At 50.7% G+C, this 19,722-nt stretch overlaps 1 long non-coding RNA gene across 1 annotated transcript in view; it reads right to left on the minus strand.

Moving 5' to 3' along the window:
- The window catches only part of LOC119470588, a 22,724-nt gene extending 19,380 nt beyond the window's left edge, over positions 1–3,344 (minus strand). Inside the window, exons 1-2 of the long non-coding RNA XR_005199514.1 lie at positions 3,199–3,344; positions 553–556 (exon numbers count right to left, since the gene is read on the minus strand). This is a non-coding gene — a long non-coding RNA (uncharacterized LOC119470588). The remainder of the gene's footprint in view (positions 1–552; positions 557–3,198) is intronic.
- Positions 3,345–19,722: the final 16,378 nt, after the last annotated feature.

Raw genomic sequence — 19,722 nt, forward strand, 5'->3', positions numbered from 1 at the left:
GGGGTTTCACCATGTTGACCAGGATGGTCTCGATCTCTTGACCTCGTGATCCACCCGCCTCGGCCTCCCAAAGTGCTGGGATTACAGACGTGAGCCACCGCGCCCGGCCCGAAGGTCACTTCTACTAACACCTTTTGTGTGATTCCATCCAGATTTTTCTATGTCTTTTCTTACACACATATGCACAAATTTAGTGGCGTTCTCAGAAATGGGACTTATGGATTGTTCTATGACTCTCATAGTAAGAGCTAGCTGGTAATGAAGAAGTGACAGAAACCTCAAGAAAATGACTCTAACCTCCTGACTCCAAAATGGCAAGGAATAAACCACCCTGTCCTCCCTACCAAAGAAAACAGGTTGCAGAGGGAGACAGGAGCCCCTGGCCTGAGGCTCCCCAGGGCACATGGCTCATGGGATGTTTTTGTAAATGAAATTCTGGTCTTGTGACTGCAAGGCCTCCCTTGGGAGGGAGGCTGGAACGGCAGCTTAAAAAGTGGATGGGGCTGCATGAGGCACCCCCCAGGAGCTCCCATCTTCCAAAGATGAGCCCACAGAGCTGGAGGGAAGAGTGTGAACCAGGAGCAAACCACAGCCTTCAAAGTACACAAGACACACCCTTTACAGCAACCCTCAGCAAGGTGAACAAGGACACACCAAGTCCCCCGGATGTGGTTTGGCTGTGTCCCTACCCCATCTCATCTTGAATCCCCATGTGTTGTGGGAGGAACCCGGTGGGAGGTAATTGAATCACGGAGGCAGGTCTTTCCTGTGCTGTTCTCGTTAGAGTGATTAAGCTCCATGAGATCTGATGGTTCTATCAGGGGGATTTTCCCTGGGCAACAGAGCAAGACACTGTCTCAAACAAAAAACAAAAAAAAAAAAAGAAAAGAAAAATGAAAAATAGGATAAGTATTCCAATGAACTGAGCAAAGAAGTTTGGCTTTATAGACAGAGAAGGGTTGAAGAAAGGGAAAACAAAGAACAAAAAGCAGATGGATCATTTTAAAGTTACGTTCCGTGTAAGATGGGGACAGGGAGATGGGGCACTGGAGAGGTGACTGATTGGTTAACACCAGATTACTGCAGTTTACATTTTTGGTAAGGATTAAAGCGCTCTCTTCACCTGCTGCCATCCATGTAAGACATGACTTGCTCCTACCTGCCTTCCTCCAGGATGGTGAGGCCTCCCAGCCACGTGGAACTGTAAGTCCATTAATCCCCTTGTCCTGTATAAATCACCCAGTCTCAGGTGTGTCTTTCAACAGCAGGAAAATGCACAAATACACCCCCTCAAGAAGAGGACAAAGGCAGACCACCTCAACTCGCCTCCTACTGCTGCCTGTTCCAGGAAAGAGACTGGTTTTTGAATTGAAAAGGCGAAAACAAAGCACGATGCCAGTCATGTTGCGGGAGCTCAGGAACTGTTTGTTGAATTAAATGCAAAGAGGGGATCGCGGCCGGATATAAGTCCAGATATAGGGGAAGAGAGAAAACAGCTACGCCAGCTGCTATAAACAAGTTCCTTCCCCAGCCCCTGATGAATTGCAGCTCAGGACATTTAAGCCCCCAAGAGTCATCCCCTCAGAGCCATAACCAATTCTGAGAAATGATGAAGGATAAGAGCAGTGCTGAAAACAGGCCGTGAGCCACTGACCTGGCTTCAAAGAGGGGCAAGAAAGAAGATTCTAGAAATGATATTTCAGTAAATGTGATGTGACTCTTTAGAAAAAGATTAGTTTAGAGCTGGTTAATGAAGGTGTAAAGGGAGTCAACACAAAACCGGAAACTCTAAGAATAAAACACACCACAATGTCGTGGGACTTTTTCAGCTGAAGGCGGGTTCCTTGTCACACGGCCACAAAAGATTAGGTTCGCAGACAATTGGAAGGGTGAGAATAATGGTTTTTATTGAGCAAAAAGGAAAACAAGGGGAAACGGACTCAGCAGAGCAAGCCCACCTCGTGTAGGCTTCCCCCTCACAGACTGAATCCCAGGTTCCACCCAAGAGGAGGAGCGGCCAGGCTCCTCCCCGCTGGGAAAGGTCTGGGCTTTTGGGGCTCCACCCCAGTGCAGATTCCGCCCAGTGCGCAGGCTGGTGGTAGTTTTTCTGGGGATCCCTTCCCACCTGGCTGTCTCAACAAAGGACCTTATTTCCATTTTCCATGAGTTACCAGATTTATGGATCCAGAGAATGTCTCAGACAATATACTGACTGGCGTAGATCTTTGTAAATTAGGTGGTCCAACGGGGACTAGATGGTAGAACCAGGAGGTCAGTTCGTAGCTACATGGACAGCTGAGGACAATGAGTCACCCTGAAGGAAAACCGTAGTGGGGGCCCCAGGGCTCTTTGTTTCGGTGCCAGCCAGAGCCTTAGAAAGAAGCAGAGGCATTTTTGTCAAACTTGCAAAAGGCACACACCTGGAAGGGATGCTTCAGGTGAAAGATGATGAGGTCAATACGGAAAATCAGTTAAGCTAGTGGGTCAGACATTGGCGTGGTGGTGCACGCCTGCGGTCCCAGCTACCCGGGGAGTGGAATGAGATGGAGGATGCTTTGGCCCAGGAGGTTGAGGCTGCAGTGAGCTGTAATTGCACCAGGATACTCCAGCCTGGGCAACAGAGTGAGAGCGAAGGAGGGGAAAGACCGGGAAGAAAGGAAGAAAAGGAAGGAAGGAAGGAAGGAAGGAAGGAAGGAAGGAAGGAGGGAGGGAGGGAGGGAGGGAAGAAAGAAGGAAGGAAAGAAAGAAAGAGAGAAAGAAAGAAAGAGAGAAAGAAAGAAAAGAAAAGAAAAATGAAAAATAGAATAAGTGTTCCAATGAACTGAGCAGAGGAGGATGGCTTTAGAGACTGGGAAGGGTTGGCAAAACCAGTGGGTCAGACATGGCTGGAGCTCCTTCACACTTAGGAGGCCCTCACAAGCTGGGGAAGCCTAACCCGACAGCAGGGCGCCATGTGGGAAGCTGCTGACGGAGGATGGACAGACATGGCCAATGTCATGAGAGCTGACAGACATGGCCAATGTCATGAGAGCTGACGACGGGGACACTGCCAGGAAAAGCTGGCACAGCCTGGATTACACAGAGCCAGTCCCCGGGAAAGCCTCACGCCACTGGTCAGGTCACATCTGGCACTCAACCGTCCATCTGGACACCCTGGTTTAAGAAAGACTGGAGCAAACAAGGGCGCACTCACAGGACAGCCATTCAGGGGAGTGTGTTCCGGATGGAAGGTGAAGGGTCTGGAAAGAAAGAGGAGGAGTGATGGAGAGACAACGTCAGCTGAGCTTGAACTTGGAGTGGGGACAGTCAGGACCGGACCTCGTCACAGGCTGTAAGTATTTCTGTGTTGTGGGGAGAAAACAAATGTTTATTGAAAACCCGGAGTGACCGTGGCTGGCCCTGCCTCCCAGGGAGAGCAGTGTAACTCCAGCTGGGGGGACATAAGTCCGGCCTCCTGCCCCCTACCCTGGCTGAGGAACAAAGAAGAAAAGGATGGGCCTTTGGGGACCCTGGCAGTGCTGCTGTGCTACAGAAGTGGAGGCTGGGGAGAGTGGGGACGAGAGGGGAGCCTGGAGACCACGGGGATACGCAGCCCTAGAAAACACCAATGGGACTTGAAGAGAAGCAGGCAGGGCACATGCAAAGCAGGAAGCAGGCTAGGAGGGAAGGAGGTGCCCGAGCCCGTGGGCAAACGTGCTGGGGGCGGGAGGAGCTCCTGCTGGTGGTGGGTGACGGACGTGGAGGAACGGCTCTGTCAGGTATGATGGGGGCTATTGGTCGGCTGGGGCTGCGGTGCAAGCTTTTCTCTAGCACGAGGCCAGACAATGCACTGTTGCCTGCACACAAACACTTGTGTGACTGTGTCCCAGGCTGAGGGGGGCCACAGGTAGCCGGTGCCGGGGATGCGGAGGTGAGGGCCCCTTTAGCAAAGGTGGAACTGAGGGGAAACCGTGGCTACTCCCTATCTGCTCTCCTTGTCCCCTAGACTGTAGGAAGCTCAGGAGAGAGTTGGGTAAGAGTTTGAGGCAAGAAGTTTTAGAGCTCCGCTAACAAAGAGGTTTTACCCAAAGCGGGTCAACACGCTTGGTGCTGTTCCCTAAAGAGAATTAGGACATTGGATGAGGCCACTGGGGAGAGCGTCCTTGTCACTGGCAGAGGACCTGACGATGCGCTGGTCCTCCATGGGCAGCCGTCTGACCCCCCAGGTTTCAGGGGAAGCTGACAGTCCCCAAAAGCAAATAACAGAGGGGCCACTTGATGACAAAGAGCCAGAGACCAGCTTAATTGGCTGAAGTTTTTAAAAAGGTGATGGGAGCAAGTTCTGGTTCATATAACTAAAAAGTCCAGAACGTTCCACATGGCTGGACCCAAATAAACAGACGGTGTCTTAAGGAACCTCTCTCCATCTCTCAACTCTGCCCTGCGGTGCTGGCTTCATTTCCCAGCAGAGTCTACCCAGGTAGCTGCGGACACAGCAGCCCTAGGCTCCATCCTCCTGACCCTGCCCGCCCAAGAAACGAGAACCAGCCTTTCCCTCTGCGCCAGCTGAGGCCGCAGGACTGACTCATGGGAGACTGATCTTGTTACCGGAAAGGGGTCCCGATCCAGACCCCAAGAGAGGGTTATCGGATCTTGCACAAGAAAGAATTCAGGGCAATCACAGAGTAAAGTGAAAGCAAGCTTAGTAAGAACGTGGAGGAAGGAAAGATTGGCTACTCCATAGAGAGAGCAGCCCCAGGGCGGCTGGTTGCCCATTTTTATGGTTATTTCTTGATGATATTCTAAACAACGGGTGGATTATTCATGCCTCCCCTTTTTAGACCATATAGGGTCACTTCCTGACGTTGCCATGGCATTTGTAAACTGTCATGGCACTGGCGGGAGTATAGCAGGGAGGACGGCCAGAGGTCACTCTCACGGCCATCTTGGTCTTGGTGGGTTGTGGCCGGCATCTTTACTGCGAGCTGTTCTACCAGCAAGGCCTTCGTGACCCGTATCTTGTGTGACCTCCTATCTCATCCTGTGACGTAGAGTGCCTTCACCATCTGGGAATGCAGCCCAGTAGGTCTCAGCCTCATTTTACTCAGCTCTTATTCAAGATGAAGCTGCTGTATTTCACCTGCCTCGGACAACCTGACCACCTTGGAAGGAATCACTGTAACCAGGAGGAGGGAAGTCACTAACAGGCCAGGCTGGCGCGGGGACCCTCTCTGCACAGGTGTGTGTGTGAGGGCAGATGTCAGCCTCACAGGCGTGGGGCTTGAACCGGATGACACACGGCAAGTTTCCATCTAAGGGTCTATGACTCAGGGCCTCTGAGGTGTTTGTTCCCTTTGCAAGAACCCAAAAGAGAGTTGAAGACACAGCGGACATCGGGCAAATCATGGTTTCTCTGACTTCAGAAATGCATCACCAGATTTTCTGCAGTCCTTTCCTAATTACATTCTTATCAGACTTGATATTCAAATTAGTTAGGGTCCCCTGGGGTCACCTCCACCACCAGGAAAGAACAATTACCCTGGCATATGCTGAGTGATGAGGGCCCAGCTGCGGGCATGGATGGCCCCTCTGTGCATCATTAAATACTGCCCTCCCTTTAAAACATAATTTTATAAAGATGAGGCCAGAACTTTCTTGCTTTGGGCTAAATGCCATTTTAAAATTCCTGGCACACAGAACAAGCACAAAGTCCTCTTCAGAAAAGCCATGAGGCTTCAGACAGGGTAGAGCTGTACAAAGGATTCAGGCTGTGCAAACAGACAACGCTTCAGAGTGGGGCTAAGGAGGGGTCGTGATTCCGCCACTTCTGCCTGACCGAAGTATGTAAATGATTCCAGCTCAAAGCTGAGTGAGACTCAGAAGTTATGTTTATTTAAGACGCTAACGAGCCTGCGGTTCCCAGAACTATCCTCAAGTTTGTCCTACTTGACCCTAGGCAGCTTTCTCTTGCAAGCAGGTGAAGGTCTCCAGCTCCACATTGGCCGATGACCTCTGGGCGTGAATCCTTGGGCTTTGGGAAGGGCCAGACACAGAGCCCAAAGGCAGAGTCTACCAAGCAACGTGCTGCCCTAGGACCGCTTGCTATTAAACATGACATTAAAAAAAAAAAAAAAAAAAAGTATTCCTTGTAGTCAAACTGTCAGAGAAAACATTTGTATTCCTAAACCCATCACCAAGATATGCCTGCTGAAGCCCCTAAAAATTCTCAACACCATCCTTCCCTGAAAATCCTCTCCAGGTTTAAGACCTCATTGTCTCACTGTCTTTCACGGAGACTTTTGAAGTGGCCTTTGGACATTTCCTCCTGCCGTCCTGCCTGGACGACTTGTCACCCACACTGTCACTGTCCCTTGGACAGCTTTCTAAAAGCCCACTGTGGCCATTCCCCACTCTTCTAAAATTCGTTCCATCACTCAGTCTCACCTTTTAAATTTTTAAATTGAGGTTAAATTCATATAAAATTAACCATTTAAAAATAATTCGGCCGTGCGTGGTAGCTCACGCCTGTAATCCCAGCACTTTGGGAGGCCGAGGAGGGTGGATCACGAGGTCAGGAGATCAAGACCATCCTGGTCAACATGGTGAAACCCTGTTTCTACTAAAATACAAAAAAATTAGCAGAGCGCTACTCCGGAGGCTGAGGCAGGGGAATCGCTTGAACCCGGGAGGCAGAGGTTGCAGTGAGCCGAGATTGTGCCAATGCCCTCCAGCCTGGCAACAGAGCAAGACTCCGTCTCAAAATAAATAAATAAAATAAAAATAAATTCAAAAAATAAAAAATAAATTCAAAAATAATTTAGGGGCATTTGGTACATTTACAATGTTGTGTAGCCACTGCTTCTATCTAGGGCCAAAACCTTTCCATCATCCCAAAAGCAACCCCTGTCCTCCGCTCCCCTAACCTCAGGTGATTGCTGTCTGTCCCTGTGTGTTTGCCTATTGGGGACATTTCCCGTAAACGGAATTGTATGCTATGTGGACTTTTGCATCTGGCTTCTTTCACTTAGCTAATGTTGTCAAGATTCATCAATGCTGTAGCCTGCCCCAGTATGTACTTCATTAGGGCTGAGTGTGTGTATACCACAGTTTATTTCTCCATTCATCCGCTGATGGCTCTACTGTGTCATACAGGACAATCTGAGCTCCTTGGCTATCTTAATTTTTGTTTTTACTTTTTTATTTATGTATTTATTTTTGAGATGGCGTCTTGCTCTGTCGCCCGGGCTGGAGTGCAGTGGCATAATCTTGGCTCACTGCAACCTCTGCCTTCTAGGTTCAAGCTATTGTTGTGCCTCAGCCTCCCCAGTAGCTGGGATTATAGGCGTGCCCCGCCACACCTGGCTAATTTTGTTGTATTTTTAGTAGAGACGAGGTTTTACCATTTTAGCGGGCTGGTCTCAAACTCCTGACCACCTGGGCCTCCCAAAGTGCTGGAATTATAGGTGTGAGCCACCGCGCCCAGCCGGCTGTCTTCTGATGCACCACCTCAAGCCCCCCTGAAAACTCCACATTTTGTTCATGCTCTCCCCTTGCCCACAATCACCTGGTCACCCCCACTGATCCATTAAAGACTCACCAGGATGAGCCTAACCCTCCCGGTCTGAGCTAGAGGCACCTGCTCTGTGTTTCCAGGGACCTCCGAGCATACCCCTTCCCAGCCCAAACTGAAATCCTTGCTCAGTATCTGTGATCCAGCCTCACCCCTCCGCACCCAACGCTGCAAGCCTTCCATGGTGGGGCTCATGTTGCATCCCTACCGAGCCCGCATTGCCTGGTGTGTGGGGGATGCCAAGCTGAGCTGAAAATCCCACCATGGAGAGGAGTCCCCCTCGAAACAAGACTCATTTGTGTAAGAGGAATGAGGTTCAAGCTGTCTGTCCTGGCTCGTTTCCTTCTGAAAGAGAGCATCACACAACTTGGATGGGGAGGGCTCAGGAGAATCTCATGACTTTTAAAATGAAACATTTTGAAGATTTCATGATGGCCGTGTGAACCTGGGCTCTAACTTCATTCAGAGCAAAGCCACTGAAGGGGCCTCTCTGGAGGGTTTCCACGGTCGCCTCCGCAGAGCACTTGAATGTGGCTTCCATCAGCTGGGTCAGGGAGAACCCTTGGCAAGAGTCACGGAGTCGGGCCATTCAATGGCAAGGGCTGGTGAGGGCATGTCATCAGATAGCACCAGCACATTGCTATATAATACGGAATTGGCTGGCCTTTGTTCCTGGGAGGTCACCTCCAAATCCTGGCAAGCCTTTGTTTTTCACCATGGGCTGTCAAAGTCTTTGCTAACGAGGGGACCCAGGGTGAGGACAGCCCGTGCCAGAAAGACTGACCGTGTGAACAGCAGGCTGAGGCCCTGCTCCATCACCTCCTGGAGGGGGAAGGGACTGGAGATCGAGTCCAATCAGTCACGCCTACATCATGAAACCCTAGTAAAACCTCTGAGTGTCAGAAGCTTGGATGACTGTCCCCGGTTCATGATCACATATCGGTCCCCTGGGAGGCTTTGCATGGTCTGGGGACATGGCAGCTCTGAATGTGGGACCTTCCCAGACCTCCCCTTCTGTTCCTCTGCCAGTGGCTGGTTCTGATTTGTATCCTTGGTGATGACACAGCAAACCTAAGTACAGCCCTTGCCTGAGTTGTATGGTTCATTGTGGTGAATTATTTAATGCCAGGAGGTCAGGGAAGCCTGAATTTCTAGCCAGTTGGTCAGAAGTGCTTGTATCCAGGGGGTCCTAGAACTTGCAGCCAACATCTAAAGTGAGGGCCTGCCTGGGGGGACAGAGCCCCAAACCTGTCCTCTGTACCCACTCCAGGTGGTTAGTGTCAGAACTGCATTGCAGATATCATGGTGGATTACCATTTGATCATGACATTTATGCAGTAAAGGAGCACAGAAGTGGGGTATAGACACCTTGCTTTATGCCTGTCAGCCAATGAAGTCACATACGCGAGCCTTTACAGGAAGTCTGTTCTACGCCACTAGAAGTGAAGCCCTGGTCAAATTGCCAAGAGGAAAATGAGATCATGATGGACCCTGGAGCCAGCCAACTTCTGCCAAGGCATTAGGTGGGTTCATTTGGATTCTTAGGGTCTGAACACAAATGGGAACACCATTTGCATTGTGGATGCTGTGTGAACACCAACATCCCCACCACACCCACACCCACACCCATCTACACCCCCGAGCAGTTTATAAGTCAAGGGGAACTTTGTGAAGAGGGGCTGCTGTGCCCGGGCCTCTGCCAAGTGCTGCAGCGGTGGGAATATGGAGAATGGGTGGCCATCCTCCTCCTGGAAACACTGACATGCTTGCTGATCTCCATGGTCTCTGATGGTTGCTAGGGAAACAGAAGACCGCCTGCCTGACTGAAGGCATCGGGGAAGGTATCAGACGCCAAGCAGGGTGCAGATGAATGAGATCAGGCAGAAGGAAAGCAATGGAAGTTCCCAGGAAGAAAGAGTCCACTTGAGCAACCCCTCAGCGTCCACTGTGGCCCATGCAGACGCCTGCTCACATGAAGTCTGGGGGCACTGGGAAACTGCTCTTGGAACAGCTCTGAGGTCAGGGGTTACTCCTGTTTAACAGATGGGGAAACCAAGGTCTGGGTTTCCCCAGCCTAAGGGTACTCCTCTCTTCCAGATGGCATGAAGCCCCAAGCCTCCCGATGGACCCAGCCATTCAGGAAGGTGCACACTTCCTCTCTGACTCATGAAATGGGGCCATCCCATCAGTCACCAGCCCTGAACATCAGAACAATTTCTAGAGCAGAGCACGTGACTCTTCTTCCTCAGCAGCACCTCCTAGACCTCAAGAGCCCTGACTGCTGAGAAGTGCATCCTTTTGGGGACCTGAAATCTCCTCCTCTGCAATTTGAACCACCAGAGAAACAGTCAAGCTCTGGAAATGAGACCTGGGGAAAAGGAAATCTCAAATTGAACATGAGACCACAGAAGGTGTCCACATCCTCTGAAGCCCGGAAACCCAGCAGGACCCAGGAGGCTTCCTGGATTTCACAGTGAAGTTTGCAAGCCGGCCTTATTTGGGGGCGAATTGAACGTCATGGGGGGCTGCATTAGCAGCCTCATTAGCCCTCTCCAGCTGTAAGCGTGGGGCAGGTGCAAGAGGGATCTCTCAGTTCCCCCAACTGGGACCACAGAAAAAGGATGGAAAGCAACTTAACAAGCTTTTTGGACTTCAAATTGCTGTTACAAAACAACATTTTTAGGAGTTAAGTAATTAATCCAAACACACATGGATTCAATTTCCTTGAAACTGAAATGGCTTAAAAAACCAAGGAAGAAAAATGCTTAGGGACAAATCCCTTCTGATTTTGTGAACCCCAAGCCCATGGAAGGAAAACAACAGAACCGTGATGCTGCCCCCTTCATGCCCTGGAAGCTCCTGTCTCGGTGGAGGGAGGATGGATAGGGCTGACATCCAGGCCCCGCAGTCCACAGGACTGGACAAGGGAGGAAACTGCCCCTTCTCTGCTCAGGGCTCTTTCCCTTCCGATTTTCTATGAGGCAGCAAAGGAAGAGGTTTCAAGGCAAATGATCGCTTTCCCCCCACAACGCTTCATAACTTGGCCTTAGATACTCACTTGGGAGAAAAAGCTTTAATAGAATCCTGTTGGGGCCTTATGACCTCCCCAAACAAAGAAAATTAAACACAAGACAATGTTTATATCCAACTTCTGGGGTCAAATGGGAAAGCAATCAGCTCAAAGTACAGAAACATTGAAGGCTGTATCCTCTCCCTGCTCCCACTCACTGTGGGGTGCAGATTGGGGTACTCACCAGGCTCAACCACCCTCTGGCATGCATCCTTGCACAAACCACATCCCCGAAACTCAGCTGCCATCTGGAAGCTTGGGAAAGAGCAGTTGAAATAATACTGAGTTCAGAAAGCTAAATGCATGTTGTTAAAACAAGTTTAGCCTAAAGCTGCCTCCTTACATATTTTAAGTTTGGCCTAAAGGTTTTTCTGTGCACCATGAACTATTGGTAGAACAAGTGGAGGTGTCAACAGACAGTAGCCTGCACTGGTGCCAGTCACTGAGGTTTGGCCAATCGAAGGCGGCCGAGTGGTTGAACCGTGTTCAAATAAGGCAAATGCCAACCTGTAACCCATACAGCTGTTTCTGTACCTCACTTGCATTTTTTGTAGTTGACTTCCTCTTTCTGTCCATAAATCTTCCACTACGTGGCTGCCCTGGAGTCTCTGAGCCCATTCTGGCTCAGCAGACTGCCCGATTCACAAATCGTTCATTGTTCCACTCAACCCCTTTAAATTTAATTCAGCTGGAGTCTCTCTTTTATTAGCATGAAAGAATTATATATTTTTTAAACTTCCTAAGCACAGGGCAAATGTGCATCCTTGTCACTTGCTGAGGGGATGTGGCCCAGCACCCCCATGATGACAGCGTTATTGTTTATTTTTAATCTTCACAACACGGCCCCTCTTCCTTCCTCACCTCCTTCCAACTTCTTTCCCTCCTCTGGAGGCTCCAGCTTCACAGCGGGGAAGAACAGGACCCAGGGGTCTGACTCCAGGCTGCTGCCACGTTTTTCAAAGAATTCAATCCACCAGGAACTCCCTCCTTCTCCGTATCCCACCTGCCCACAGTCCTTAATCTTCTTGCCATCCCCAGCAGATTCTGGGAGGGTCAGGGATGTTGTCTGAATACTAGGAGGGAACCAGTTCAAAGACAGCAGAGGGTCCCTGGGGAGCTCCTGCCCCGGCGTCCGCCTCCCTATGGGATCAGTGTCTGGATCTCCCTCCCTCCCAGTCCAGCGGCTGTGGGTAATTCCCTCCCTGTGGGACCACTGTCGCCAGCATACTAGCACAGACCACTTCTCCTGTCCCCAAAACCAAATTAAACTCTTTTGCCCTGTTTTTCCCTCGAGCGATCGTCCCACCTCTCCCCTTTCCTTTACAGCAAAACTTCTCAAAAGAGCTGCGAACCCTTGCCATCTCCATTCCTCTCCTCCCATTCTCTCCCAGTGTCCAGTGTGGGCATGGCCCCAACATCCCCAGTGCTCACAGTCCAGTTCACAAGCAATGCCACCCCTAGGGATAACCCCCAAAGAACTGAAAACAGAGACTCTAACCACACAGGCTCATAGCATGATTAGTCGCGGTAGCACAAAGGTAGGAACAGCCCATCGGCCATCAACAGATGGATGGGTACACACCATGCGGTCTATCCATACAGCAGAATATTATTCACCTTACAAAGAAACAAAATCACCAAGACAGTAGATTCTAAGTGTTCTTACCACAAAAAAAATAAAATAGAATAAATGATAGTCTATGAGGTAATTCATGCATTTATTCATTCAACTTAGTCATTTCACTATGCATACATATTTCTTATTTATTTATGTATTTATTTATTTATTTATTTTTGAGGTGGAGTTTCAATCTTGTTGCCCAGGCTGAAGTGCAATGGTGCAACCTCGCCTCACCGAAACCTCCACCTCCCAGGTTCAAGCAATTCTTCTGCCTTAGGCTCCCAAGTAGCTAGGATTACAGGCATGTGCCACCACGCCCAGCTAATTTTTGTATTTTTAGTAGAGACGGGGTTTCTTCGTGTTGGTCAGGCTGGCCTTGAACTCCTGACCTCGGGTGATCCACCTGCTTCAGCCTCCCAAAGTCCTGGGATTACAGGTGTGAGCCACCACACCCGGCCATGCATATATATTTTGAAACCACATTGCACAGCATAAATATATATATAATTTTGTCAATGTTTTAACAATTAAATTCAAATGTAGAACAAAAAGATGTGAAGTACTGACAGGTGCTACAACGTGCATGAACCTGGAAAACACGACGTTCGGTGAAAGGAGCTAGGCACAAAAGACCACGTTGTGTGATTCCACGGACATGAAACATTCAGACTAGGCAAAGCCGTAGGGGCAGAGGGCAGACGAGGAGCTGTGGGGGCTGAAGGAGGGAGATGGGGACTGACTGCTGACAGGTGCGGAGTTCCACTTTGGAGGAAGGCAAATGTTCTAGAATGCAACAGGGCTGATGATTGCACGACATTACAAAGGTGCTTATGGCCACGTTAATTCGCATTCAAAAATGGTCACTATGGGGCGGGTGCGGTGGCTCAGGTCTGTAATCCCAGCACTTTGGGAGGCTGAGGATCACAAGGTCAAGAGATTGAGACCATCCTGGCCAACATGGTGAAACCCCGTCTCTACTAAAAATACAAAAAGTAGCTGGAAGGTGGTGGCATGCGCCTGTGATCCTAGCTATTTGGGAGGCTGAGGCAGGAGAATCACTTGAATCTGGGAGGCGGAGGCTGCAGTGAGCTGAGATCGCGCCACCACACTCCAGTCTGGCGCCAGAGGGGGACTCCATCTCAAAAAAAAAAAAAAGATTAAGATTACTATGGCAAGTTTTATGTTATGTGTGTTTGATTGTTAAAAGATCACCAGTGGCCTACCACAACGTGGTATGTCCAGTGGTTGGTTCTTGGTGGTCATCAAACTTGCTCCTTCTGCAGTGTGGACACAGCTGCCCATTCTCCCTTTCCCTTGAGGACTCTTTTCCCTTAGCCCACAGGACCGCACTTTGCCTGGGTCTCCTCCTGTCCCCCCGGCCACTCCTTCCCTGTCTCCTTTGCTGGACCCCTTGTCTTCTCATGCTCTGACCCCACGAGCCACCCGAGGCTTGGACGACTTCTCTTCTGTATCTACCTTCACTGTCCTTGAAACCTCATTGAGCCTTGCGGCTTTGAATACCACACAGATGCCAACAACTCCCAAACTGCCTAACTCCAGCATCTTCTCTCCTCCGAATTCCAGACTTACACATCCCACTGTGTCCTCAGCCCCTTCACTCACGCAGACGTTGAACGAGCCTGATATACCCAAACTCCTATCTTCCCATCTCAGTTGACGGCAGCTCCCTCCCAGCTGCTTGGACTCACCCTTGACTCCTCTGAGTCTCCTGCACCCTCCATCCACCTGCCAGCACACGCTGCCAGCTCGACCTTGGAAAGCGCCCAGCGTCCAGCCAGTCCCGCCTCTGCCACCTCCAACTCTCTGGGGCAGCCACCATCATCTTTCACCTCCTACCAGTCTCCTTGCACCTCCCCATTCCCCATGCCCCCATAGACTGTTCTGTACCACACAGCTAGCATTTTCACACGCAAATCGGATGTTACTCTCCAGCCTTCACTCACTTGGAGAGGAAGCCACAGTCCTCACCACGACCCAAGGCCTCATCCAGACTTGCCTGTTCACAAAGCCTGCAGCCCCTCGGCTGCTCTGGCCTCAGCTCACCTCTCCGCGGCTGGTGCTGCTGTCTTCCCATGGACCAGGCGCGCTCCTGCCTCTGAGCTGTGCTTTTGCTATTCCTGCTGCCAGAATGCTCTTCGGTACATAGGGGCATCTCTTTGTGAAGATGTCCTTGAATTCAAAGATATTTGAATTACCAGCTGGAGTTGGAGAGAGAACATGCTGGAGACACGCAGTTTGTGAGCCGTCAGAATCTGTGTGATAGTCAAAGCCACAGGCTACATCAGGTCCCTTCAGGTCTGCGCTCGCAGCTCCTTGGTGAAGCTCTGCTGGAAGCCATGGCAGGACGCTCCTCCCAGCCCCAGCCCTCCACTCTTTCTGCTTTATTTTCTGCATAGAAACTGTCACCTTCGAAGTTGCATGGTGTTTCTGTGTTTTGCTGTTCTTGTTGTTCATCCTGTTCCTCTAGAATGTCAGCTCCAGAGTGCAGGAATTAATTTTTTTTTTAATTTTGTTCATGGTTATACTTCATGCCTACAACAATACACAGCCAGCAGGAGGCACTCACCAAACAAAGGTTGGACGAATGAATAAGGATGAATAAGTGAACGGGTGAATGAATGAATGAATGAATGAAAATATGGCAAAGATGCCCAACTGGGCTTGTTATGAGAAATGCGTAAGTGGTTCTCTTTCGTCCTGGGGGCTCCTGCAGCCTGCCCCAAGGGCTCCCCATAGGATGGGGATATTCACATGCACAGAGCCCACTCTGGGTCTTTGGGGACTCATAGCTCCTTGGGTGCAAGTCCACATCTTACCCAGCCACCTCCTGACCTGATCCGGGGTCTATGCCAGCTCACACCTCTGCTGTGTGACCTGGAGCAACTGACCCAGCCTCCTGGGCAGGCACTGTCCACCTCTGCTGGTATCACCCAGAGTCCCCTCACCTTTTTTGTGTTCACTCTGTAGCCAGTGCCTGGGTCTCTTGTTCCCAGCAAGAGAGGAGGGCAGAGGTTGCAGTGAGCTGAGATCATGCCACTGCACTCCAGCCTGGGCGACAGAGAGAGACTGTCTACAAAAAATAATAATAATTTTAAAAATTAAAAATAATGTAGCAAGTATAGAATGCCACTATGCTCCTTAGTATACACTGTAGCAGGTATGAAGTGTCATAATACTAGAATATATTGAAAGACTCATAGAATTCCACCATACTTATGAGTCTATACTATTTTAAAAAATCAAAATGTGTTTATGACTTTTGACCCAAAATAGTTTTTTAATCTTTAACTTATTTCCCCTTTCTAGATTGAAAGAGACTTAAAATTGTGCCCCATCCCATCCCTGAAGAATTTACTACAGGAGAAGGAAAAATCATCCTGCCGTATTTTTAACCGATCGCTTGCTTGTGCCTGTTTGGTGAGATGTATTCTCCCATTAATCACTGCCCTCCCTTCATTCATGTTAAATATGAAATTGATTAGGCAAGATCCCCATCACGGTTTAAAAAAATAATTAGCTGCTACATCATGTTGCCCACAGTGCCACAGAAAGGAGCGATTAAATGAGGAATATTAAAACCCCATTAATCTGTGCTCAACGTAAGCTCTGCTTGTTCATCTCATGGTGGCGCTTATTATTTCTGACACTGAAAGATATTTGAATTACCAGCTGCAACAAGGTCACTTGCTGAAAGATGTCAGGTCAGCCATTAGTCAAATGCGGGAGAGGCAACCAGAAGTGTGGACTGCCCATGTGTCAAGGAGGCCCCCACTTGAGGATGCCGTTGTAAAAGTGGGCAAGGTCCCGCCCTCTGGCAGGCCAGGTGCAGGCACCCTTAGGGCTTTGACATTCACCTTCTCTCTGTCGCTTCCCATGGATCACTTGTGAAGGTCGGGACCTCTGTGGTGTCCTGGGCAGGCATCCTTCACCCCAGCCCTACCAGAGCCTCCACCTCTTGTCTGTGAATCCTTGAATGAATGCACACTTATGACAGGGATTATACAAGAATGGCAAATGTGGCTGGGCACAGTGGCTTACACCTGTAATCCCAGCACTTTGGGAGGCCAAGGGGGGTAGATCATGAGGTCAAGAGATCGAGACTATCCTGGCTAACATGGTGAAACCCTTTCTCTACTAAAAATAGAAAAAACTTAGTTGGGTGTGGTGGCGGGCGCCTATAGTCCTAGCTACTCAAGAGGCTGAGGCAGGAGAATCCCTTGAACCTGGGAGGCGGAGGTTGCAGTGAGCCAAGATGGTGCCACTGCACTCCAGCCTGGGCAACAGAGGGAGACTCCAAGTTAAAAAAAAAAAAAAAAGAATGGCAAACGTCGCCTGTTGGATGGTTGCACATCCCCAGCGCCACACTGAGCTCCTTTGCAGCTTTTTCTCCTTCACTCCATCAACAGCCCCACAAAGTGGCCAGCTCTGTCCCCATCTAACAGGTGAGGAAGCTAAGGCCTAGATCCAGAAGCTGGCTAAGGTCACACAGCTGGCAACCAGCAGAAGTGGCATTCAGCCTCAGCTGTTGGGCTCCAAAGGGACACCCTTAGCCGCTCAGAATCCACAGGTCTTCCTGAAGAGAACGTGGCCCTGCAAAGGCACAGGGATGCAGCCTCGGCAGTCAGTCCTGTTTTGCCTGATTTAAAAATGAGGCTGGGCGTGGTGGCTAACACCTGTAATCCCCGTACTTTGGGAGGCCGAGGTGGGCGGATCACCTGAGGTCGGGAGTTTGAGACCAGCCTGACCAACATGGAGAAAACCCATCTCTACTAAAAATACAAAATTAGCTGGATGTGGTGGTGCATGCCTGTAATCCCAGCTACTTGGGAAGCTGAGGCAGGAGAAATGCTTGAACCCGGGAGGCGGAGGTTGCAGTGAGCTGAGATTGAGCCATTGTACTCCAACCTGGGCAACAAGAGTGAGACTCCATCTCAAGGAAAAAACAGAACTCCAACAGCAATGAGAAACCACCCACCACTGCAGAGTGTCAGGCTGGGTACCGGGCGGGACTCTCCCTGGAGCCTGCTCCAACGCCCTGCAGTCTGGAACCTGGGCAACTGGGGACAAGTTGGCAATGAGGGATGAAAGGCCTCTCACTCCTCCCTTCTCCTTAGAGTAAGAACTTGGCTAATGTCTGCTTTCAGCTATGTCTTCACCTGCTTCTTCCCCTTTAATGTCACTTCTCTGTTACATGAACCCGAATCACCCCCAAATGCAGTCATGACTCTGGCCCTAGAGGGCCAGCAGGGAGGGTCACTGTCCTGACAGCAGGTCCCACCTGCACTACCCATGCTGCTCTTTCCTCTGCTGGGTCTGTGGTGGCTGCTTGAGGTCTGCGTCCAGAGTGTGGCTGGAGGCATCTCCCTGGAAGAGCTGGAAGCGGCAACATCAAAAGAGTGAAGGTGAGCTGTGCTGTGGGGAGAACGCCAGGGTCCACGGTGCGGGGCTCGGGATCCAGCATCAGGTCTGAACGGAGAGTGAGCGTCCATCTTGGGGGTGGGTGGTCCATAGATCTCTCCTGAATGAATGAAGCCAGGGAGCAGCAGTTGCAATGTGAGCTCAAGACTAGTTCAGGAAGGAGAGCAGCAGATGCTCAAGGCCCCGGCTCAGAGCAAGGAGGCTGGGCAGTCGGGGGCTTCGGCACCAAGTCATGGCCACCGGGCCCCAAGGAGCAGGCCGCTCAGTCTCTGCCTGACCCCAGACTTCTCCTCTGATGCACTGTGCTACTCACTCTCCCTCCATTGAAGCTGAATAGAACCTCCTCTTCGTCATTCTCGTGAGTGCTCCGTCCGCCCCTCCCTCGGGCTCTTCCTCCCCCGGCCGGCTGTCCCCTTCCTTCCTCTGCCTTCACAAGGACGAGTGTTTGAGCAAGGACGGAGACCAGCTTTCCTGGGACTTTTTGCCATCTGGCCTTCTGAGCAAGCACAGCCCTGCCTTGACCTCCATGGCCTCTCCCCACCCCTGACCACCCACTCATAGGGCCCCATGGACCCCACTCCTGGTACCAACACCCTCGGCTCCCCAGGTACTTGGCCGAGGTTATAGAATTGAATCTAAGTGGGACCGGAGACCCCCTGGCACACCCCCCTCATGCTACCGATGAGAAATGAAACTCAGCCCATCACTGGCTTTGCCCCTCTAGAACTGTTGGCTGGTCACTGGCTGCTTAGAAGAAATTCACACTGGTTATGTAAGAGCAGAAGAGTTCAGACCTCATAAAAAGAGTTTTCTCTGTAAAGGATGCCTGGGACAGCCCAGCACTGGTTCCTGTTACACAGCGTTCTCTGTCTCCATCTCATGCTTACCAGATGTGTCAGCGAGGGACAGGCCCGGGAGGAGATGTGTTTGGACTTGGGCACCGCTACTTGCCCCAAATAACCACAGTCACGTACTGGCCACAAAGCCAGACAGTCCAAGAGTCGTGAGCCAAGCGAGCTGGCAGCCTCGCCCCACACTGTCCCTTCTTAAATGGCAGAGAAAGAGCTTCTCCTGACCCTTGTGAGTTTTCTGGCTGTGGCAGATGTGGGGCTGTCAGTTCCCTGGCGGGGGCCCTGGTCCAGAAGCACTCAGCTGGATTACTGGAAAAACGAAGACACAAGCCTATAAAAACAGCCTGGCTCCCAGTGAATTCCTGAAGCTGGCTATTTATAGAGGTGGTTTGGAACAGCCGAGGGCCTCCCCGCAGGCCTCCTCAGAGCCTCCAGGGCAGCCACACAGAGGGAGCACATGACAGATGGGACAAAATGCTTACCTGCCCCCTGCTTCGCAGGGCAGAGGGTACTTCTGTGTCTGCGCATGCTCTCCAGGATGCTGTCTTAGGCAGATTAACCTCAGGCCCCTGGAGTGCTGCCATGGCGCAGGCTGGGGCCAGGCTCTGCGACATTGCAGAAGGGTGAGTTGAGGTCCCATCATCTTCAGCACAAATACTGGGGTTAGGGGAGGCACTGAGAATGGTCTGACAAGAGTCAGTTTGATTTTGGCCATTAACAGCATAAAACGCTCTGGAGAAAATATTTCATGGTGAATTCTGGACAAAGCATGTTACAAGAATAAGAGAGAGATCCTTTTCGTCTTTCAGGCTCTTTACGAGTGGCGGGACAGCTTCTGGGTAGGGCCCAGGGAAGGGATGGTGCTGTAGGCTCAGCACTTCCTCCATCCCTCCACCCCCATCCTGCCCCAGGGGAGCACAAGGCTCGCCCTGTGTTCTGGCCCTGGGACTGCGCAGAGCTTGTCACATTGCAAGAATCATGAGGCAGCCAGAAGGAAGGGCAGAGAGGCACCGGCGAGCCTCGAAAAAATAACCCTGCCCTCCCCGCCTGTGTCCTAAAGTCACTGCCTGCGCCAGAACTTGGAGAAGTAAAATCAATTTGATATGTAGCTTGCTCTTGGCTAATGATCTTTGAGGAGGATTGAGAGTTTAATGTTTCCATTTTCTCAGCAGGAAGGTGATCTGGGCAGGCA

This window comes from Cebus imitator, unplaced genomic scaffold (assembly GCF_001604975.1).
Source record: "Cebus imitator isolate Cc_AM_T3 unplaced genomic scaffold, Cebus_imitator-1.0 Scaffold36, whole genome shotgun sequence".
Classification (NCBI taxonomy): Eukaryota; Metazoa; Chordata; class Mammalia; order Primates; family Cebidae; genus Cebus; species Cebus imitator.